The sequence below is a fragment of the Dermochelys coriacea genome, chromosome 24 (genome assembly GCF_009764565.3).
Source record: "Dermochelys coriacea isolate rDerCor1 chromosome 24, rDerCor1.pri.v4, whole genome shotgun sequence".
Classification (NCBI taxonomy): domain Eukaryota; kingdom Metazoa; phylum Chordata; order Testudines; family Dermochelyidae; genus Dermochelys; species Dermochelys coriacea.
Genome location: NC_050091.1, coordinates 1,416,855 through 1,441,631, shown reverse-complemented (window position 1 = coordinate 1,441,631; position 24,777 = coordinate 1,416,855). Strand labels below are relative to the sequence as shown.

Genomic DNA, 24,777 nt, shown 5'->3' with positions numbered 1-24,777 from the left:
TCACAATGGCCAACACTTTTGAAGCCAGGTTCTTAAAGTTAGGCGATTAAGTACAAGTGGCCTGGTTTGTAGGAGTGATAAGAACCCACAAAATCAGTGGGAGATAAAGGTATTCAGCACCTCTGAAAGCTATACTGCTGTTTACTCAGTGCCTGAACAGAGATTTAAAAACAATTTAGGCACCTAGCTTTGCAAGTCTCAGCCACAGGCTTGTGTGTGACTGAGTCAGTTGGGAGGGATTCTTTGAGTTGGTATTGTGTCAAGTTCAGTTTTAATTCATGTGATTTTACAGTTTGTGTACCTGAGCCTTGAGGCCATCAGGAATATTTTGTAAAATGCAAAGCATCTTAGGTAAATAAAGGTCAGATCACTCATACATCTGTTTCCCCATCATCTTCTCACGGTGGCTTGCTCCAATCATTGGTTTACTTCTCTACAGAGCATCATCTTCCCAATCCTGGAGTTCTAAACCAGTAGTTTGGTAGACTACCATGTGGTAGACAGTAATGAATAAAGGGTGTTTACCCTTCTGACACTATTGTCCCCTAACCCATACCCCTGCCCCCTCCCCCCACAATCCAGTCTTCTCTTCACCTCATTTCCTGGTCTGCAGTAGTTGGTAGCAGTCGAGTCAAAACAGACAATAATCGCTACCTTTATACACCAATATTTCTGAAGATTCTTTTATTCTCGTCTGCATTCCTCATCAGTGTCCAGCTCTTTAAAGCACTGCTTTGAGGTCTCTCGGTGATTCTGCTCCAATCCATTCTTCTGAAGATTCTCTATAGCGAGAATGGCAAAAGGTACTGGTAGTCACAAGGACCATTCACTTAGCCCTGGTCTACACTAGGCGTTGGTCAAATTTAGCAGCGTTAAATTGATGTAACCCTGCACCCGTCCACTGACGAACTCCTTTTTTTTTTTTTTTTTTGGACTTAAAGGGCTCTTAAAATAGATTTCCTTACTCCACCCCCAACAAGGGGATTAGCACTGAAATCGATTTTGCTGGGTCGAATTTGGGGGTACTGGTGGACACAATTAGATGGTATTGGCCTCCGGGAGCTATCCCAGAGTGCTCCATTGTGACCGCTCTGGACAGCACTCTCAACTCAGATGCATTGACCAGGTAGACAGGAAAAGGCCCGCGAACTTTTGAATTTCAATTTCCTGTTTGGCCAGTGTGGCAAGCTGCAGGTGACCATGCAAGCTCATCAGCAGAGGTGACCATGATGGAGTCCCAGAATCGCAAAAAGAGCTCCAGCATGGACCAAACGGGAGGTACGGGATCTGATCGCTGTATGGGGAAAGGAATCCATGCTATCAGAACTACGTTCCAGTTTTCGAAATGCCAAAACATTTGTGAAAATCTCCCAGGGCCGAAGGACAGAGGCCATAACAGGTACCCGAAGCAATGCCGCGTGAACTTAAGGAGCTGAGGCAAGCCTACCAGAAAACCAGAGAGGCGGAACGGCCCGCTCCGGGTCAGAGCCCCCAACATGCTGCTTCCATGATGAGCTACTTGCCATTTTAGGGGGTTCAGCACCACTATCCCAGCCATGTTGTTTGACTCCTTCAATGGAGATGGAGGCAACACGGAAGCAGGTTTTGGGGACGAGGAAGACAATGATGAGGAGGCCTGTAGATAGCTCACAGCAACAAGCAGAGAAACCGATTTTCCCCGACAGCCAGAAACTTTCCTCACCCTGGACCTGGAGCCAGTACCCCCCGAACCCACCCAAGACTGCCTCCCGGACCCAGCAGGCAGAGAAGAGACCTCTGGTGAGTGTAGCTTTTAAAATACTATACAAGGTTTAAAAGCCAGCAGGTTTAATGATTAATTTGCCCTGGCATTTGTGGCTCTCCTGGATTATACTCCCAAAGCCTTTGCAAAGGTTTCTGGGGAGGGCAGCCTTATTCCATCCACCATGGTAGGACACTTTACCACTCCAGGCCAGTAGCACGTACTCGGGAATCACTGTAGAACAAAGCATTGCAGTGTATGTTTGCTGGCATTCAAACAACATCCGTTCTTTATCTCTGTATTATCCTCAGGAGAGTGATATCATTCGTGGTCACCTGGTTGAAATAGGGCGCTTTTCTTAAGGGGACATTCAGAAGTGCCCGTTCCTGCTGGGCTGTTTGCCTATGACTGAACAGAAATGCTCCTCGCTGTTAGCCACGCGGTGAGGGAAGTCAAAATGCAACCTCGTAACGAAAGCACATGTGCTATGTATGTAATGTTAACAGCAAGATTTACTGTAAAAAGAAAAGGAGTACTTGTGGCACCTTAGAGACTAACAAATTTATTAGAGCATAAGCTTTCGTGAGCTACAGCCGGCTGCTACTCTGAAACCTAAGATTTACTGTGAAAGTGTACCCATTGTTCTATAAAATGTGTCTTTTCAAATACCACTGTCCCTTTTTTCTTCTCCACCAGCTGCATGTGTTTCAAGGATCACAGGATCTTCTCCTTCCCAGAGGCTAGCGAAGATTAGAAGGCAAAAAAAAAAAACGCACTCGCAATGAAATGTTCTCTGAGCTCATGCTATCCTCCCATACTGATAGAGCACAGACGAATGCATGGAGGCAGACAATGTCAGAGTGCAGGAAAGCACAAAATGACCAGGAGGAGAGGTGGCGGGCTGAAGAGAGTAAGTGGTGGGCTGAAAGAGGGCTGAAGCTGAAAGATGCAGCAGCATGATGAGAGGAGGCAGGATGCAATGCTGAGGCTGCTAGAGGATCAAACCAATATGCTCCAGCGTATGGTTGAGCTACAGGAAAGGCAGCAGGAGCACAGACCGCCGCTACAGCCCCTGTGTAACCAACCGCCCTCCTCCCCAAGTTCCATAGCCTCCTCACCCAGATGCCCAAGAACGCGGGTGGGGGGCATCCAGCCACTCCACCCCAGAGGATTGCCCAAGTAACAGAAGGCTGGCATTCAATAAGTTTTAAACTTTTAAAGTGCTGTGTGGCCTTGTCCTTCCCTCCTCCACCACCCCTCCTGGGCTACCTTGGTAATTATCCCCCTATTTGTGTGATGAATTAATAAAGAATGCATGAATGTGAAGCAACAATGAACTATTGCCTCTGCAAGCGGTGATCGAAGGGAGGTGGGGATGGTGGTTAGTTTACAGGGAAGTAGAGTGAACTAAGGGGTGGGGGGTTTCATCAAGGAGAAACAAAGAACTTTCACACCGTAGCCTGGCCAGTCATGAAACTGGTTTTCAAAGCTTCTCTGATGCGCACCACACCCTCTTCTAACCGCCCTGGTGTCTGGCTGTGCGTAACCAGCAGCCAGGCGATTTGCCTCAATCTCCCACCTCCGCCATAAATGTCTCCCGCTTACTCACAGATATTGTGGAGCACACAGCAAGCCGTAACAACAGTGGGAATATTGGTTTCCTGAGGTCTAACCGAGTCAGTAAACTGCCGCCAGCGGCTTTCAACGTCCAAATGCACATTCTACCACCATTCTGCACTTGCTCAGCCTGTAGTTGAACAGCTCCTGACTACTCTCCAGCTGCCTATGTATGGCTTCATGAGCCATGGCATTAAGGGGTAGGCTAGGTCGTCATAGATAAACTATAGGCATTTCACATCCCCAATGGTTATTTTCTGGTCTGGGAAGAAAATCCCTTCCTGCAGCTTTGAAACAGACCAGAGTTCCTGAAGATGTGAGTGGTTATATACCTTTCCCGGCCATCCCATGTTGATGTTGGTGAAATGTCCGTTGTGATCCACCAGTGTTTGCAGCACTATTGAAAAGTACCCCTTGCGGTTTATGTACTCACTGGCTTGGTGCTCCGGTGCCAAGATGGGGATATGGGTTCCGTCTATGGCCCCACCACAGTCAGGAAATCCATTGCAGTAAAGCCATCTACTATGACCTGCACTTTCCCAGGTCACTACCCGTGATATCAGCAGATCTTTGATTGCGTTGGTTACTTGCATCACAGCAGCCCCACAGTAGATTTGCCCACTCCAAATTGATTCCCGACTGACTGGTAGCTGTCTGGCGTTGCAAGCTTCCACAGGGCTATTGCCACTCGTTTCTCAACTGTGAGGGCTGCTTTCATCTTGGTATTCTTGCGCCTCAGGTTGGGGAAAGCAAGTCACAAAGTTCCATGAAAGTGCCCTTACGCATAGCGAAAGTTTCGCAGGCCACTGGGAATCGTCCCAGACCTGCAACACTATGCGGTCCCACCAGTCTGTGCTTGTTTCCCGAGCCCAGAATCGGCGTTCCACCGCATGAGCCTGCCCCATTAGCACCATGATGCCCACATTGGCAGGGCACGTGCTTTGAGAGAAGTCTGTGTCCATGTACTCATCACTCTCGTCACCGCGCTGATGTCGCCAACTCGCCCGGTTTCGCTTTGCCAGGTTCTGGTGCTGCATATACTGCTGGATAATGCGTGTGGTGTTTAATGTGCTCCTAATTGCCAAAGTGATCTGAGCGGGCTCCATGCCTGCCGTGATATGGCGTCTGCACAGAAAAAAGGCGCGGAACGATTGTCTGCTGTTGCCCTGATGGAGGGAGGGGCGACTGATGACGTGGCTTCCAGGGTTGGCTTCCAGGGAATTAAAATCAACAAAAGGAGGTGGTTTGCGAGAAACTGAATGGCCACCTTAAGGACAGAACTCAAAACTGGATTTAGCAGGCTGTGATGGAGGGAGGAGAAAATGAATACCAAACAAATCTGGTCTATTTCTTGTTTTGAGCCAGTTCATCTATCTTTATACATCATGCTGGCAGCAGACTGTGCAGTACGACCGCAAGCCATCATCACCTCCTGGGTGCTTGGCAGAAGATGGTACGGTATGACTACTGGCCATCGTCTTCTGCTAGCTGCAGATTAAAAGACAGTGCACTGCCGGTAGGACTCAATCGCCATGAGACGAAACAAGGGAAATGACCTGGCTGAGTCACTCCCATGTTTGCCCAGGCGCCCGGTTAAAAGAGCACCCAGGACTACGTCAATGACGGCTACCAGTCATAGTGCACTGTCTGCTGCCAAAAGGCAATCAACTGCTGCTGTATAGCAATGCAGTACCATGTCCGCCAGCACCCAGGAGACATACGGTGATGGTTAGCTGAGCGGGCTCCATGCTTGCTGTGTATGCATCTGCTCAGGTAACTCAAGAAAAAAAGGCGCAAAACAATTGTCTTTTACGGAGAGAGGGAGGGAGGGAACGGGGGCCTGACGATATGTACCCAGAACCACCCGCGACAAACGTTTTAGCCCCATCAGGCACTGGATTTCTACCCAGAATTCAAATGGGCGGTGGAGACTGCGGGATAGCTACCCACAGTGCAAAGGTCCGGAAGTTGACTGTTACCTCGGTACTGTGGACACAGTCCGCCGACTACATGCACTTAGAGCATTTGTGTGGGGACACACACACACACACACACACACACACCTCTGTATAAAAACGCTTTCTACAAAACAGACTTCTATAATTCAACCTAATTTCGTAGTGTAGACATACCCTTAAATGCATTTTAGGATCCTTTCCTCTGGATGCTTCTATTTCCACTTAGTGAAAGGCCTTTTCATAGTCTACAAGAGTGGTAACAATAGCTGGTTGTATGCAGCACTCTTTCCAGAACCTGATTATCTTCAAGTGATCCATGGCTGAGAAACGTCTCCTGAATCATGCTTGTTCTGCTGGGAGATTAAAATCTAGAAGTCCTTGCATTTTCTTCACTTTTGCTTTTAAAGGATCCTTATATAACTCAAACAGCCAGTGGCAGTGGCCTATAGTGTGAGAGCCTTCATGTTACCTTTCTAATTAGTTATTAGAGGAGTGAAACAGGCAGCTGACCAGAAAGATAGGAAAGGATGGTATTTATGTAATTGCTTTGAGTTATTAATTTAGATTTATTGGGAATCTATCCAAATTTCACACAAATTAGATTTGTTGCCGTCACTTTTTCAAAGGCAGAATAAATCATAGCACATGTAAGCAATGACAAGACAAGATGTGTGGCCTAACATGGCCACTGCACACCAAACCAGAAAGCTGGGCTGAGAGTGCAGTCCCACAAACAAACAATAAAGGTGGCTAGGGCCTTCATAACATTTGGGACAAGTGCCAGACAAGTCTATTAAATGTATCCAGGCAGGACAAGGGTTAAAACAGGCACAAGGAAAATGGCAGCTAGGAGTGGACATATACACTGTGTTGAACCTTGCCTTTGGTTGAAGTCTTCTATCATCTACAATAGGCGAGACATGGCAGAAGGTTATTTTAACCAAGAAGCATGTTATGAGAAATTAGTGTTGACAGAAATGATTCTCCCCACAAACAGGATATTTGATGCCATTTGAGACATTCATATGAGAGGGGGAAAAAAGAGAATTGAAATGAAGTCCTTGATTTTTAAACAGTCAATATTTTAATTTTTCCTCCCTCCTGCACTCTCAGTGTGTGTGTGGTGGTGGGGGGGGAGAGGGATAAAATTCTAAGAACTTTTGTTTGGTGGCGTTCCACAAGCAAAACCAGCTACCTGGCAACAGAATATCCGAGCACAAATGTATTTGTTTGTTGCTTTTCTTGTGTACAACACTAAGCAATTTAAAAGCAACATCCTAAAACCAAAACCTCATATCACCAATACATAGCAACGTGGGCACTATTAGTTTTCATGGTACTTCATTCTAGGTGCTCAGTCCAAGGTTTGGCTCAGAGGACTGGAAGGGAACTTCTGGTCATCAAGTCCTGTCCTTTAGCTATCACCAGCAACCCCGTCATAATCCCATTCATAAAAAAGTACTTCCAGGTCCTCTTGAAGCTACCACATGTAATTGGGGAGGCTGAGCTGATGAATCCAGGTAGGAGATGTAGCCTCATCCACCTAACAAGACAGGAACTTCTGAGTCATTTACATTTTTTTTTTTTAAGATACAATGCTTTAGTGTCAGCACAGACACCTGGCATGACCAGGATCATGGAGGTGGTCTCAATTATAGCAGGCTACCCACACAGAAAGAAGGACATCTTAAACTCAATCTAGCATTTGGTTAGACGATGTAAAAAAATGGCAGGGCTGACACAAGATTATCAAGTTTGCCACCATGGGTGGAATGGGCCATTTCTGCTGATCTTTGTTCTCTTATGATCCTTTGCTTTCCTGTGCAATATTTGAGTGAATAATTTGACCAAGCATTATAAGGGCTGAATCATAGACTTTAAAGGTCAGAAGGGACCATTATGATTGTCTAGTCTGACCTCCTGAACAATGCAGGCCACAGAATCTCACCCACCTACTCCTGTAACAAACCTCTAACCTATGTCGGAGCTATTGAAGTCCTCAAATCGTGGTTTAAAGACTTCAAGGTGGCAGAGAATCCTCCAGTAAGTGACCTGTGCCCCATGCTGCAGAGGAAAGTGAAAAAAACCCCAGGGCCTCTGCCAATCTGCTCTGGAGGAAATTCCTTCCTGACCCCAAATAGGTGATCAGCTAAACCCTAAGCATGTGGGCAAGACTCACCAGCCAGTCACCCAGGAAGAATTCTCTGTAGTACTCAGATCCCACCCCATCTAACATCCCATCACAGGCCATTGGGCATACTACCGCTAAAGTTGAAGATCAATAATTGCAAAAATTAGGCTATCATATGCATGTGTCTTTCAGAGCAGGTTTTTTCCATTCTCACAGTTGGCGGCAACTACCAACTATTCTCTGAGGTAGAAAGGTGAGAGCTCTGTTTCCCTATAACCTGTACCTTGATGCTAGATATGAGTGAGGCAAGAGGCTTCTAAGATCTTGAGAGACTATGCACTGTATATAGTCTGAGGGTTGTAGTTATTAGTAAAGGCATATTTGAGTAACACCTAGCAAGAAACAGTGCATTTTAGGTTTCAAGAGGTCACAGTGATTCAAAAACTCAGAGAATTACTCCAACAAGGCTAAAAGAAAAAGGAGGACTTGTGGCACCTTAAAGACTAACAAATTTATTTGAGCATAAGCTTTCATGAGCTACAGCTCACTTCATCGGATGCATTCAGTGGAAAATACAGTGGGGAGATTTATATACACAGAGAACATGAACAATGGGTGTTACCATACACACTGTAACGAGAGAGATCAGGTAAGGAACTATTACCAGCAGGAAAGTGGGGAGGGAAAAAAACCTTTTGTAGTGATAATCAAGGTGGGCCATTTCCAGCAGTTGACAAGAACATCGGGGGGGGAAGGAGGGGGACATTTTTACTTTGTGTAATGACCCTCCACTCCCAGTCTTTATTCAAGTTTAAATTAATTGTATTCAATTTGCAAATTAATTCCAATTCAGCAGTCTCTCATTGGAGTCTGATTTTGAAGTTTTTTTGGTTGAAGAATTGCCACTTTTAGGTCTGTATCCAGTGGACCAAAGAGATTGAAGTGTTCTCCAACTGGTTTTTGAATGTTATATTCTTGACGTCTGATTTGTGTCCATTTATTCTTTTACGTAGAGGACTGTCCCATTTGGCCAATGTACATGGCAGAGGGGCATTGTCGGCACATGATGGCATATATCTCATTGGTAGATGCGCAGGTGAACGAGGCCTCTGATAGCATGGCTGATGTGATTAGGCCCTATGAATGGTGTCCCCTGAATAGATATGTGGACAGAGTTGGCAACGGGCTTAATTGCAAGGATAGGTTCCTGGGTTAGTGTTCTGTTGTGTGGTTGCTGGTGAGTATTTGCTTCACTGTGAGAGTGAGGGATCGTCCTTCAGGATAGGTTGTAGATCCTTGAGATGCGTTGAGAGGTTTTAGTGGGGGGCTGAAGTGATGGCTAGTGTGTTCTGTTCTTTTCTTTTGTTGGGCCTGTCCTGTAGTATGTAACTTCTGGGTACTCTTCTGGCTCTGTCAATCTGTTTCTTCACTTCAGCAGGTAGTTGTAAGAATGCTTGATAGAGATCTTGTAGGTGTTGGTCCGTCTGATGCAACCGATGAAGTGAGCTGTAGCTCACAAAGGCTTATGCTCAATAAATTTGTTAGTCTCTAAGGTGCCACAAGTACTTCTTTTCAGTTTTGAGAGCTCATTCTTAATCTTTCCCTGTTTGCTGTAGAGGATGTTGATCAGGTGGTTCCGCAATTTCTTTCAGAGTGTGTGGCACAAGCTGTCAGCATTGTGTGATATGTAGATTGTAATGGATTTTTTACCTTCAGTCCTTTTGGTATGATGTCCATCTGTTTGCATTTGGAAAGGATGATGATGTCTGTCTGTATCTGTACAAGTTTTTTCATGAAATTGATAGATTTCCACTCCAACAAGGCTGATTCACTTTCATAGAATTCTGCAGGCTACTTAGTGGGACCATGACACTTGAAGCCATTGGAAAGACTTTTTTTATTAAAGCAACATGGATGAGAACAGGGTACATTTCATGAGGGCTCATCTGCTCCTGTTGCTTATTCCTCACCTGAGGTTTTCCTAGTTTACGAATCTTCACTTCAGCAGTGCAATGCTCTTATCTTCCAGACCACAGAATCTGAATCACCTTCTCTTCTCTTGTTTTAAGTGGGGTTTTGTGGCAGTGTTTTTTTTTACATTAACAGTCCCCAGTTGCAGTCAGAAAATGGTACAGTTTAGGATCAGTGCTAAGACATTTGGAGAGGCTTTCAACAGAGGTGGGTCACAGTTTTGCTAGGAAAGGTGAGAGAAACTTTTTAAACAGGAAGCCCAAGCTCACATTTACCACAACTTCAAAAACATGCTCTGACCCAATCATAGCACAAGGAAACTGATTATGCAATAACTGGGTGTTACCCCCAAACCAGAATGGAGCAGAAGAATGGGGATAAACAGGAACAGGCAGCAAAAAAGCAGCTCAGTGTAGGTCAGGACTTGGGAATGAGAAAAACGAAAGAGGAAATCACAACTGGAATACAAGCACCTCACACAGACTTGAGGTCAATTTGTGTCTGGCGTTAGCCACCCTGAAGTTATGAAGTTCCCCAGTAAATAAAATGCAATTAAGGATTTATTGACTTAAACATGCCCTTGGACTTGTTCTCTCCTCAGCAATTACACTGTAATGCTAATGGGAGCTCCCTACCCCACCAGTTCTTAATATCCAAGATAACCTGGATCTCAATTAAAAAATGATGGACTCTGGTTACTAGTCTGTGTTAATGTACCTACCTGCACAGGAATATTTTTATGACTGTTACCCAATTGAAAAAGTTAGTTTACAGCTATGGCTATTTGATAGATTCCAAGGCCAGAAGGGATAAGAACAGCCACACTGGGTCAGACCAAAGGTCCATCCAGCCTAGTATCCTGTCTACCAACAGTGGCCAATGCCAGGTTCCCCAGATAGAGTGAACCTAACAGGTAACGATCTGGTGATCTCTCTCCTGCCATCCATCTCCAACCTCTGACAAACAGAGGCTAGGACACCATTCCTTACCCATCCTGGCTAATAGCCATTAATGGATTTCACCTCCATGAATTTATCCAGTTCTCTCTTAAACCCTGTATAGTCCTAGACTTCACAACCTCCTCAGGCAAAAAGAGTTCCACAGGTTGAACTGTGCGCTGAGTGAAGAACTTTCCTTTTGTTTGTTTATTATTTGTTTATTAAACCTGCTACCCATTCATTTCATTTGGTGTGCACCTAGTTCTTATATTACAGGAACAAGTAAATAACTTTTCCTTGTTCACATTTCTCCACACCACTCATGATTTTATATACCTCTATCATATCCCCCCCTAGTCTCCTCTTTTCCAAACTGAAAAGTCCTAGCCTCTTTAATCTCTCCTCATATGGGACCCGTTCCAAACCCCTAATCATTTTAAGAAAAGGAGTACTTGTGGCACCTTAGAGACTAACAAATTTATTTGAGCAATAAGCTTTCGTGAGCTACAGCTCACTTCATCGGATGCACGAAAGCTTATGCTCTAATAAATTTGTTAGTCTCTAAGGTGCCACAAGTACTCCTTTTCTTTTTGCGAATACAGACTAACACGGCTGCTACTCTGAAACCTAATCATTTTAGTTGCCCTTTTCTGAACCTGTTCCAATGCCAGTCTAATCTTTTTTTGAGATAAGGGGACCACAACTGTACACGGTATTCAGATGTGGCAGTACCACAGGTTTATATAGTGCAATAAGATATTCTCCGTCTTATTCCTCTATCCCTTTTTTAATGATTCCTACATCTCGTTGCTTGACTGCTGCTGCACGCTGCGTGGACGTCTTCAGAAAACTATCCATGATGACTCCAAGATCTTCTCCTGATTGTTGTAGCTAATTAGCCCCCATCATATTGTATGTATAGTTGGGGGTTATTTTTTCCCCAAGGTGCATTACTTTACATTTATCCACATTAAATTGCATTTGCCATTTTGGTTGCCCAATCACTTAGGTTTGTGATAGATCTTTTTGAAGTTCTTCACAGTCTGCTTTGGTCTTAACTATCTTGAGCAGTTTATCATCATCATCATCATAAAAAGAAACAAGAAGTTAGAGAGAAACTAGAACAAAGCAAGGAGTCACAGCATTGGCCTGTCAGACATTGTGTGAGGGAAGCCCATCCACCAACCCATCAGAAGGTGGGGGCTCCAACACCCCACAGGAAGGTCTGGAACCACCATCTGATGCTCAGCACTTTGCAGGACCAGTCCCTCAGTGATCTCTAGTGAGGGTCTGGACCTCCCATTATTGCTTTAACCCATTTTTCCACTTGAACAGAGTCCAAACCTCAATGAAACATTCAGCCTTAACGAAACCACTGAACTACTTTAAGACTAAGTTAGATTAATAGAAAATCAGAAACTGACATTTTGTTAAAGCAGTCCTAAAGTGTCCCAGAATCTCCTATTTCAAGGTACTGTAATGGATACACACCTTTTCATGTGCTCTTGCTATAGGTATTAGAGGGCTAGTAAATATACAGTGTTACATTAAACTAAGCAGAGTTCTAGAAAAGATGCCCCTGAATTCAAAGCAGAGATACTCCATCGACTTTATCTGTGCATATTTCAGTGCCACATTCTTCCATACTGCTGCTAGTTTGTTGAAAATTGTTGTGAAGATTGACACAATAAGCTATTGAAATACCTATTCAGAATCACATTGCACTAGTAGGTATTTAAAACTGTCAAGTCTCCAAGATTAAATTAGAATCAGGGACTTTAACAAGCAAGTAAGTTAAGAAATGATTCATTGGGTGTCGGGGGGGGGGGGGGGAGAGCGGGAAGAGGAGAATGAATAAGATTTGGACTTATTCAACAACAAGGGACTATTACTAAGCAACCATTTTGAAACTTCCTGAAAGTCTGCATCTGTCTGATTTCCTTTCACTCAAGATTTCCTTTTACAAACAAAATCTGAAGATTACTATCTCTGGCTTGTTACAAATGTATTCAAGAAACTCACATGCATAACCACAGCTCACATTAAATCAGAACAGTAAATTTATTTAGCAAACAGACAATATCTTTCCAAACGCAGGAGTAATAATCTTCACCTGCACATATAACAAGCTACCCCCAATACATTAGAGTCCCCAGGTGCCTCAGTGAATATTACCAGACACTGTTTAAAAAGAGAAGATACTCTCAACTTTTAAGTTAAGTCAGTTATTCTGATCTAAACACAAGCCTATGGCAGATACAACCCCACCACCCGAAAGCCATACAGAGGACTTTTATTTAGCCATATAACAAAAACAAAGGGAATTTGGTTCAAACATATCGCATTGTTACTCCTTACAGAAAGTACTTAAGATTTCCCAATGGCTTAAAACATCAAATTACTTATAGTATTAAGGTTAAGAGGCATAACTTTTTCATAAATCCTTTTAATCCATTAGGTAACAGAACAGAAAACTGCCAGAATTTATAATGGAAAGTATAATATTCCAGAGATTTCACATACATTCGATTAAACAGTTTCTTAAATTTTATGGATCTGCTTTGCCTCTGGATACATTGTACACGATTTTCATTGACTTTAAATGGGAAAGCAAAGACAAGATATCCAAACAACAACACACATATCAGTTTTAAATAGCAAAGTGAAAGAAAATCTGAACCCTCCAAAACATTACGATCACCATAACACGCGTGTCTTACCATACTCACATGCCACTTCCTACCCTCCCCCAAACTCACTGGCAAGTAGTTTTAGTCTCTGAAGGGGAATCTAAGTGAATTTTATTCTAGTCAAACAGTAAATCTGCTGAAGAAAAAAAAATGAAGACCCACTGCAATGAAACAAGTTTTATAATTTATTAAAGTGAATTATCTTTTTTCTCAAACCGTATTAGGCAGTCGGGCAAGGAAAAAGAAGGAAACTGTTAAACCAAGAGCTAGTCAGCAGTAAAAATCTTGTCTCCTGAAGAATTTGAAGTTATCCATCTCACTTAATGTCCCCCACACTCCTTGAATGTATTAAATATCACCATTCAATACCACTAGCCTACTGCATTGTACAATCTCACGATGACGCCTCACACAGCAATGCCCATTCAAAGATGTTAATGAGAAAAACTTACATTAAATAGTTTTTGTTGTGGTTTTTTTTTTTTGGGGGGGGGGGGGGGAGTTTAGATTTTAGGCAAGAGCTGTTTTTAACCATAGCAAAACATGCCCCCTTGCCTAGCAGCAGTATCAAGATTACTGGAGTTGAGTTCTCTATTCAAGTTGTTTCCTTGTGGGAAAAGATTGATAAAAGGTATTCTGGGATGGACAAAGGAAAGAAGGGGATCACAAAGCAGCACAAATCAAGCAGATTATTTTACCAACACAAATTCAAGGAGTGCTTAGGTTTTTACTCCTTTTCTTTGGGGTCAGGGTGGATAAAAATCAATGATTTAAAAGAAAAAAATTAAATCAGATTTTTTATCAGATTTTTCTGATAAAATGCTTTGAGGAAAAAAAACCTATCTAAATAGTTTTAATTAAGATACATTATAGCTGAAAGATATCTCATCATGGAATAGGGATCATCAATTCTAATTCTATAGTACAAGACAATATATTAACGTAATGTTTAAGACAAGTTTTGTAAATGAGTTCCAATAGTTCATGGATTAGGGACGCAATCTCATGGGGTTCCAGGGGCTTATGTATAGATTTAGGTTAATGCTTCCATCTACCCAATGGGACTTGGTGCTCAGTCTAGAAGATACCATCAGAGATGCTTCGTTTTGCAGTTCTCAAACTGGATTCGTGTCTCCAGAAATAACATGCTTGTTAACAGCAAAAATGTTTTTAAATAAATATAGAGGAGAGAAATAACAGACCTCAACCCTATTGTCCCTCTGCAAATGTGTACACAGAGTCAATCCCTTACCTCTCTCTAAAAGTGAAAAGTTTCAAAAAGTTCAATGAATAGAAGTCTGTTGGGGGCGGCATCGATCTGGACAAGGAGAAGAAGTCTGGAGATAAGAATGAGAAGGGAGGGACAGGCAATAGAAACAAAAGTGAAACTGCTTGAGCAGCATGTTCCAGAAGTATTGAGGTCTGTGTAGCCTTCATTGATTTGAGATCTACCATACCATTCTCTCACTAGAAGGGAAAACCTATAATGGCAGCAAGCTGTAAGAGACCCCCAGTTTGGGAATAAGAACCATTCAAGAAATATATGTTTGCTGATGTTTTAAAAAAAAAAAAAAGTCACACCAGTGAACTGGTAGAAGTCACTTAAACACTTGGATTCAGAGACTGTTAAAGTGATCATCTCACTTTTAAACAGCAGTAGCTTCTTCTGCCGGTGTAGAAAGAATATTTTCTTCCTTTGGACTAATTCATTCCAAATTGAGAAATTGTTTGGGACCTGAAAAAGCAGGAAAGCTTGTTTTTCTTTCCAGATTATGAACAAACAGGAAAATGAAGGCGAAGAGGACTGAGTTAGAGTGCAGAAGTCAATATTTTAAGTTTCTCATGTTGACCTAGCTGACAGTCTACTTAATTTGTTTTTCTAAAAATAATTGTTTTCTATAAAACAATTAACAAAAAAACCCTAATTTTTTAAAAAAAGTGAACGTTTAAATTCAAAATTCAGATGCTTGTTTTGTTAAATTATATGTTTGCTGTTGAATACATAACATTGTTGTTTTAGTTAAATAAAACAATTTAACTTTCTGTCTGGTGATATTCTCCTCCTAATACAGCATGGCAAGAAAATCATCCAAATATTAATGTTAACCTGTTGAATTAGAGATAGTTCACCTCCCAGTGACTTCATACCTTTGGCAAATGAATTAACCATTAATTTTCTGATATAGCTGTAAAACTAATCTGAAAAGTTTTCAAAATAAAAGTCATTTTAAAAATGTATAGTGTGTACCTTGTAAAAATGAAACCTACATCTATCTGAGTTGTGAAGAATATGTATTAAGGTTATAACAACCAATGAGAATGCACTTATGTAAAAATCCACAATTAAACCGAGTCTTCCTGACTAGTGATTTAAAATCAATTTGATTTAAATCAAATCCATCCTGTTTGGAGTCTTAGTCTAATCACCATTTCTTAGGATTCGTCTGTTGGGAAAAGGGCAGATGCTCCTATCTGCTACCACCCTAAAATAAAGAATTACAAGGAATTTCAAAGCTTAAGTGCCACCCCAGACTTGGGCCAACTAGGATTCAGACACATTTGGTCTGTCTCCACAAGGCTAGCATATCCATCTGAGAACAGACTTCACAGCTCAAACATTCTTCCATCTGCCAGTCCAAAGGAGTTGAGAGACTAAAGCTGAAATTAGAAGGTCTGCTTGTTGATTAATCCTGTTCTCTCTTTGGAAGGTCACATGTATCCTTCCCTTCTTCATGCACTTCAGCGCTCCAAAAGGCTAATAGTTGGATGGAGGAAGCCATCACCCGAGATAGACAGCATGGAGAGAGGGCTTTTCTATTCCCTTCCTACTGTCAACTTGCAGTCCCTCCTCTTTGGAAATAAAGATCTTGCAATAAATTTCAGTAACTTTTACATTTTTGTTGCTATGGGATCACTTATGACACTGCAACAGTGAGATCGTCTCATGAAACCTGAGGCCTCAGATCCCTGCATCCACATGAAGACCCAGTGAATTCAACTGGACTCCACATGAGTGCAGGCCTACATGGGTCAGAATGTGGTATCAGGGCCTAAAATGTGTACTCTTTGGATTAAAGGAAAGGACATCATCCATTTTAAAGTTTAAAATAGTTTCAGATATTACACCTATCCCAAAGTCTTCAGGCCAATTGTGAGCTTCTCACAGTTAATATAAACAAGTGTCCCTCTCCTCTGTTGTGGATGGCTGTGCTTAAGACCCAGACAAGCAGCAGGAAACTGACCAACTGACTGCAACAAGGGAAACACTGAAGCCAACCATATACAAACTGGAAAAAAAAAAAAAAAACACTCCAGGCCTCTCCAATCTCTTTTAGATACAGTAATTTTGGCTCCTCCTTTTAACAAGTGTAAAGAGACTTTTCAGACAGATGTAGAATTTTTAGACCAGCTCAGTCTCTTAAAAACCTCAGTCAGTTATTTCATAAATTATTGGCTTTTACTTCTGGCTTTGATACACCTCAATATCTGAATAAAACAGCACAGATTAATTTTGACGATATGCACTATTTCATGCTTTATCTGCACATACTGAAAAATGTAGGGGCTTTAGTCTAATTATTAAATATTTAATATGAATGACAACAATCAGAACCCAGAGACAAGGCGGCGAATGAGGAATAATGGGTAGTTCTCATTTTCCTGAATGGCAGACAAGACTCTGGTTGGGCATATTCTGCCAGAAGGAATGAGGCCTTTCCATTCTCTTGATAAAGCTTAAGGAGACAGGTCTGGTGCCATGATATGATGGCCACAGGCATATCTCATTCACCTACAACATATAGGGTGCCATGGATGACCTGATCAAGCACCCAGACGGAGCCATCTCCAAGGTCTAGGTCTCTGCAGCATGGCTCTGCCGAAGCACCCTCTACTTAAAGGCATTCACACCTGAAAGGGTGGGCTTTGTCATTCTGTGCTGGTCTGTATTTTGCTTTATATTTTGGAATTACATCATTCCTGAGGTTTATTATAGAACGTCAACGTGGCCATCTGAGAGTTAACTGTGTTCACAAAATTCATTTAGTAATACAAATTCTAGCCTATATTAGTTACCGCAAGTCTGTTCCCTTGGTACCATAATGATGGGGCCCTTTAACTGCACAGAGTTCAGAAGTCTAAACCCAGAAGAAATAAGTTTGGGGATAGAGAATGGAACAAACTGCCTCTCTCCTCAGGAACAGAAAGGGGAGTGCATACCACACAAAACAAAGTATTGGTTTATCACCATTTAATACATTTTAAAAATTCCCCCAGTACCCTTCATATTACTTCTTCGCACAGACTCCTTTCTATCACCATTGGACTATCCATTACATTCTTACAGGATGCATGCATTACAGAGGCAGTTGCTTGAAACCCTGAACATTTGTTTCTAAAGATGTTCAGAACAGGACATGTCCACAATGGCTCTCAGCTGTTTTAACATAGCTACTGGCCCAGTTACTGACACACAGCTCTGACAATAAGCATGCTGCTCAGAGAAATCACATACCAGCAACATCTTACGCCACCCAAGTACAGTACGTTTACATATTGAACAGAATGATCTTTGCCTTTTTTAAAAAAAGTAATGAAAATTTTACATAGGAAAAACTGCCAGGACCATACCAACAGCTGTGATGAAAACCAAAAAAAAAGCAAGGAAACGTATAGCTAAGGATGAAATCTGCCACATCTCCTCCAATACCTCTGCACACAATGGGGTATCTTCCACTCCTTCCTTAGTGCTCCCATGGGCTGAGTACTGGTGGAGATACAGCTCATTTAATCTCTAACTGAGAATTCCTTTGGCTTTCATTTTCTGTTGCAGCCTTGATGTTCTTTTAATGTATTTTTCCCCCCTTGTGACTCTTTCAGTCATCCTGCAAGATACTTCAACTTCGAGGAATGAGACAGGTCCCATAGACACTGTAAATGAGGACTACTGTATTGTTAGTATTGGACTGGGATTGCTTTCTCAAGTCATTTAATAAGGTTTATCCCCAAAGCTGTGCCAACTCCCACAAATGAGGTAAGCAGAGAGGATCCAACATTATACACAAACTACTAAACCATTTAGCCACCACCTAACTGAACATACCAGCCAACACTGTAAATTTTAAATACTTCAATGAAAAATAAAGCAGAATGGATGTGTCTACCCAGAGATTCTAGACCCGACCTTATGATTGATAGTCAATGGTCATAGTGACTCTCAAGTTGCTAAAGGCCCCTAAGGTTCTTTAGATTCCTTTGCAGTTCTAAACAATTCTTCATTCTAATTTTAGACAGAAGCTTTGTAAATGATTCTTTTAGCACCCTTACATTTATATGGGCTTGAATTTCCAAATGCTGATTTTTACTCTTATTCAGGAAGATTTCAGCCATATTCTGGATACTGCTTTGTGAATAGCCAGTTTAATGCTCCCTTGTTTTAAGCTGACTAGATTTTAAGGTTTGCACTTTTGTAGCCATATTGGTCCCATGATACGAGAGAGACAAGGTGAGTGAGGTAGCATTTTTTATTGGACCAACTTCTGTTGGCGAAGGAGAAAAGCTTTCATACCTTCAAACAGTATGAGGAAAAACCATGGAGAAGACAGAATAGCACTGGTGTACTTATCCCCATGTCTGTACAGATGCTTTGGGATGAGAAGTTGTAGATGGCACAGGACAAAGAGTGCCTTCAAAGGAGTTATTTACTACATGAGGAAGACACCAAGCCTGGCAGCAAAGTTTCCTACTGAACCTTCCAGCATCACAACTACAACTGTAAGCAGCCCTCCCTCCTCCTCTCAATAACCTCACGGGCATCCACACTAAAGATCCCGACCTTACAACACATACAACTTTACTAATGTAAATAGTCTCATTGAAGTTAATAGACCTGCTTATGTGAGTAAAGTGGTACACAGGACTGCGGCCTAGACATACACAGCATGACAATGTCAATACAACCTGTATCCCCTGCTTCATTAACAGAGGAAAGCACTGTATTTGTCAAAGTCAAATCCACTGTACTTATAATACAGCAGTGTTTGAAGCCCACGTTTCCAAGGAGTGTTAAAACACTTCCCAGCTCATGCATCCACCACACAAGTAACACCTTTGGGTATGTTCTATTAAGTTTGGAATGCTGGGGGGGGGGGAAAAATTAGCATTGCCCTGGGTTATTTTTAAATAACTAGGAAGCACCAGAACTACCATGAGGTACACAGCTCTGTTTTAGGTTAGCTAAACATTATATTCATTAATCTCCACAGCATAAGAAAAAGAAACATTCCAATTCCACATCCCTAAAGATTTTCTACCTTCTGTGCAAGAGATGGAATGGAGGCTGAAAGATTTGCTGTCTCACTGGGCCACCAGCATCTCTCCGGAAATGAAGTTTTTGTGCTCCTGGCCCAGATTCACTGAGAGTTGAAACCTTACTCTCCTGCTTCCACTGTGTCAAAAGAAAGAAGGTGGGCAGGAGTTCAATTACACCAGACACTCAGGGAGAGAAAGAAGAGAGAAGCCCAGGCCAGCAGCAGTAAAAAGCTTTCCCGTAGAGACATCACTGCTCCGGAAATAGTGTTGTCACTGTAAAAATATGGCAGTCCACCCCAATAGCACTGGAGCACACTGCACAAGTTTAGATGAATTGAGAACACTACTATTGCATGCCGTCTGATTCCAAAGCAATACCTTGGCAAGCTCCAAATACAAGACTCAGATTCTTACATCATACTGATTTAGGAACTGAAATATTTCAGATTCTACACATTGTACAAGGGCTTTAAGATGCCATTTTCAAAATAATAATGTTCCTTAAGGTTTACAAAAAATTGTTTTTTTTTCCCCCACTACTCAGATGAGCATGGCAACTCCACCTCTTCAAGCAGGCACATATTATGCCAAGACTGGCTGCTCTTTCACAATATTTAGTGAAATATTTTTTTCCCCTCCTGGAAAACATGTGACTGTTGCTGACACCAGCACAGCTCCATGCATTTTCATTCCTGTTCCTTGCAGAACTCCTTTCAACAGGTTCAGGCTACACAGTGGTTAAAATGGTCCAGTGACCACTGCCATCTCCTAACTGCTTTCGCACTAACAATAGTGAGACAGGTTTCAGAGTAGCAGCTGTGTTAGTCTGTATTTGCAAAAAGAAAAGAGTACTTGTGGCACCTTAGAGACTAACAAATTTATTAGAGCATAAGCTTTCGTGAGCATCGGAAATGCATCCGATGAAGTGAGCTATAGCTCACGAAAGCTTATGCTCTAATAAATTTGTTAGTCTCTAAGGTGCCACAAGTACTCCTTTTCTTTTAATAGTGAGACAATCTCAGAACAGAGTCAATATAGAAATAGCCGTAGAGAGCTACCCCATTATTCTAGTGTTACAGAAATTGACTCTCTGGCTCTCCGACTGCCTCATCTAACACTTGTTAAACAATAAAAGGTTTGGTATGTGGTGGCAAGGAAAAATTCATCAAGTTTTTTTTTTTAAATTGCCAAATTATCTCCAACTATTATGCTGATGTTTAAAACTGATTAGGAGTAACAATTTACAGTTACACAGATAACAGCGAATGCAAGAAATATTGGAAACAATACAACAACATTTTATTTTCTGAGAGCCATTGTTTGGTATCTCACACTGAGCAGATGTAAACTAAAACGTTTGTAGAATGGCAATCCATCATCCTGCATGTTTCAAAGGCTACACCATGCAGATACACTATGCAATATACATGCAAGAGAAATTATTCAAAATGAAATGCAAGCACTCTTACATTGGGCATCTCTGCACTAACCTGAGGTAAAGGACCAAACATACAAGAATAGGATGTTTCTTATATTGTTTTGGATGTAACCAGGAATCTGTCCCTTTTACAGGGAGATTGCTGGAAGTGTTCTGAAAGTTGTATTAAAAGGAGCCAATAAAACACACGCTCTTCACATGCATATATAGAAGTACCAGCAAGGTTTCGACACAAGAAAACGTACTGCAGTTATGTGCGAAAGTTTCTTATGCATCTTAGAGTGGATTTATCCAATGCTATAAAACTGCAACTACATGTGGCATTGTCTGATAGGTTGAATTTTTGTGAGCAAGAGGTGGATAGCTTTACACTGGGATTAGATTTATAGCCAGGGGTTGGGTTTTTTCCCCCCTTCAACAGAAACATTTTGCTGTTGTTCCTCAATACGAACATGATGCAGAGCTTCAAGTTCAATCCTTATTAGATAAGAGCAGCTTTAAATGGCACCTTGCAACTCGTAAAGTAGAACAGTACTTTTTGAACCAATGGTCTTTTTTTTATTAATATATGAAAGAGTCCATCCTCTGCGGGCTGTTGGAAGCAAAAAACAAAAAAGGCATTTTGACAGCGGTTACAATTTAAACATTTCTCCCCATGGCTTAGGCTGGCCCAAGATTCATTTTACTTCGAACAGGGTTCTTCCCACCAGCTGGGGAGCAGAGTGGCTACTTGCTAGACAAAGATTTGCATTTCTCCCAAACTGGGCTTCTAAAAAGAAACATGTTCAAAGTCTTATCCTAGCTGTAAACACTGCCTCACACAGTTAGCAAATGAGGAAAAACAAAAGGAACCGTAAATAATGAGCGGGCTAGTGTTTATTTTAAAAAACGTCAGTTTTTAAAACTGCAAAGCAGATTAAAGAAATCAAGAGACTGCATCCAGAAAATACACTTCCAGAACTCTGTGCATTTTCTAAATATGCTCTTCTCAAGCACCATGTCTCCTCTCCAGAAGAAAACATTGGCGTAGATACAAAAAGGCAGACAAGACACTTCTAAGAGCACCAAAATTTAAATTCATTCTTTTAATCATGTATCCTCCTGCTGCTCCTAACAGTGTTTAAGTAGAGACATGAAGAGCCACAACTCTTGTTTGAGTAGCCTAGAGCCTAACAAAAAACAACAACAGTTGTTCCAAGTCAAATATCAGAATTCAGATACCATTTAGATAGCTAAACAGGAAGTCAGACCATGCTAGGTAAAGGCAAACCACAGTACCACGAAGATGGATGCTCCCTGTCAGCTGCATGTCACATTCAGTTTCACACAACCACGTGATCAGGAAAGCAGAGAAGCAGAGGTTCCATCTGGTTTTGAAGGCCTTAGCTAGTCAGAAACCAGATCATCAGTCCAAAGAGACCTTCTGAGCACCTAGGGCCTCCATTTTCTGCTACCTCTCAGCCAGCCAGGAGACCAAGGATGCAATCAACCCTAAACACATGCCTACATCAAAGCTCATACACACAAGGGATTCCTTACACAGCTGTCCAGGAGAGGATCTCAGCTGTACTAGGTGCAATGTGCTACAACCATGTTTACATATGTTTTCACTATGGTTTTGACCTAAGGGTGGATAGGGCCCAAACACCTTTGTTTCTATGGTACATGCAGCACCCTTTACCACCTGGCTAAAAGAAGCTCAAGTAGTCTATCAATCAACACCAAAACCTACAGGAAGATTCTCGAACTGAAATACTCTTGTCACTAATGACAGAGGACACTGTCCATTTAAAACAAAACATGCTATTCACATGAGCAGAACATAGAAGGCAGAACTGTATTGGATAAATAGGGTTTCCAGGGGAGGGAAGCCTTCCCAAAGCACCTAGATTAATAAAGAGCTCAATCAGTCCTTTACTCCATGCACAGTTAGAGGACAGAATAGACTCATTTGCCTGCAATCAGTCATGTATGATCCTTAAAAATCACTGTCCTCCCTAAATGCTTGTTTGTTGCAGCCACCCTCCAGAACTGCTGCAAAATAAGAGTCAACCTCCCACATCATCTTCAACAAGGGCACAGCCACCCACCCGAACGCCCCACTCCACCCCCAGCCTGTCAGTATCCAAGCACAGCTCTAAAAATTCCCTTTTGGGGGTATGCAAAGCAAGTAGAATGCAAAACTGCAGAACACTAAGCCAGCATTTGTATGATGCCTCTTTCTCCCCTGTTTTCTTCTAAATTCCCCCTCCCCACAACACACCCCCTCCACTGCTCAAAGCCTCAAAACCAAGACTTGAAGTTTTAGACTGGGTGCACAGGAAGGACGACAGTGTGGTTTAATCTGCTTGCAAATAAAATGTTCTCTCCTAGGGAATCGGGTGAGGCTGTACCATCACCACACAAATTTCCAAAGCCCAGGATGAGAATTTCTTGGGAAGAGGGAGTCTTCCAGGGCTTTCTAAAATCTAGGCTGAGGAGGCCTCTGAAGCCAAGAGCTCAGTGCACCCTCTCCGTTGTGCAGCTTCCCCCCACCCCAAACAGGAAACATGGGCATGGACATTACTGCTCAGACCACCCACAGGGGAGGCAGCAATACCTGGGCAGAGGAGAAAAAGGCAATTAGTGGGCTCTCTGTTCAATGCACCACATGAAAGCATGTGTTTGGAGGTGTTCTTGGCTCACTGCCTTCTCCCTTCCCACTTCCAATGTGGGGAAACAGCATGAAGAGGGAGAGGATGGTGAAAGCGTCAGGCAGCAGACCCTAGATTTCCAAGGAGAAGGTGGCTTTCAAGAGACACTCCACGTAGAGACAGGAGAGTAGCGGAAAGCGCAATGGGAGGGAGAGAAAAATAAGGATTGTTCCCAGAGACCCCCCTGTACGGGGCAGCAGGAGGCGAAGGAGAACGAGCCCCCCCAGGGGCTCTCCCCCTCCCCCCGCCATGTCACCCTGCCCCAGTGAGCGATGACAACCAGCTTTCCTGGGAGAGGGGAAACGAGCGGCTCACACACCCGCACCCATTGGGGAGGCGCCATGGCAACAGCTCAGAAAGGGGGGGACGGGACCGGCCCGCCCCGCCCCGCCTAGCAATGAAGCGCTGTAGGGGAGGGAATCCCGCTGCCCGCCCAGGGGTGCGAGGGGCGGAATGGAGGCGGGGGGGGTCCCCGCTCCATTCCTCACCCAGCCTAGTCACTGCTCCTCCCCCGGGGGGGCCGAGCCGGGCCGTTCCTCCCCCGGGGGGGCCGGGCGCCCCCCCAGCATGAGGCGGCCACAACGCCCGCCCCCGCGCCGGGCCCACCGCCCCGCCCCGCCGTCGTCTCCTTCCGAATCCAGCGTCTGCCCCTCCCCCCAGGCCCGGCCCGGCCCGGCCCGGCCCGGCCTAACCGCCCCCCGGCCAGTCCCGCCGGGCCGGGCCGCCCGCTTCCCCGGGAAGGGCCGCCCCCCGGCCAGCCCCGCTCACCTCGGCCGGCAGCGGCGGCCCCGCTCGCTCCCCTCAGGCCGGGCCGGGCGGGCGGAGCAGACGCTGCGCCGCAGACACCAGCGGCAGCCGGCACCACCACAAACAATGATGCTGATTGGGCCGCGGGCCCGCCGCACCGGCTCCGCCTCCCGACCTGAGTAACGACGCCTATTGGTCGAGACGACAGACCGACGGAAGCGTAGACCAATCGAAATGGAGGCTACACCCCGACGCCCGCCCTGTAGCTCCCACTGGCTGATGGCACCGTTGATTGGCGTAGGCCGCGACCACTGGGAGGCGGCAAAAGCGCCCCGTGGGGCGCCTTTAATGGGTCTCTTAGCCTGGACATCCGGGTACCCTGTGGCCCTATTACATGTCGGAGGGCAAAAAACAAATTTGGCCCTTCTCGGGCGTTTTGAGCGACGGCGGCCACCGTACCTCGGTTACCCCTAATTATCTTCCTCCCCTTAATCCCCCTCCCCCACTGTATCGGGGAGGGAACAGGGGGGACACCCTGCTAAGG

At 43.6% G+C, this 24,777-nt stretch overlaps 1 protein-coding gene across 4 annotated transcripts in view; it reads right to left on the bottom strand.

The window, feature by feature from the left end:
* GATAD2B (GATA zinc finger domain containing 2B) overlaps nt 1–24,402 on the bottom strand; it is an 85,579-nt gene extending 61,177 nt beyond the window's left edge. The window contains exon 1 of one of the 4 annotated variants that reach the window (XM_043502260.1): nt 24,255–24,402. The gene's annotated coding sequence lies outside the window, so the exon portion shown is untranslated. The remainder of the gene's footprint in view (nt 1–24,254) is intronic. The other 3 variants (XM_043502256.1, XM_043502259.1, XM_043502255.1) reach the window with 3 other exon arrangements.
* Nucleotides 24,403–24,777: the final 375 nt, after the last annotated feature.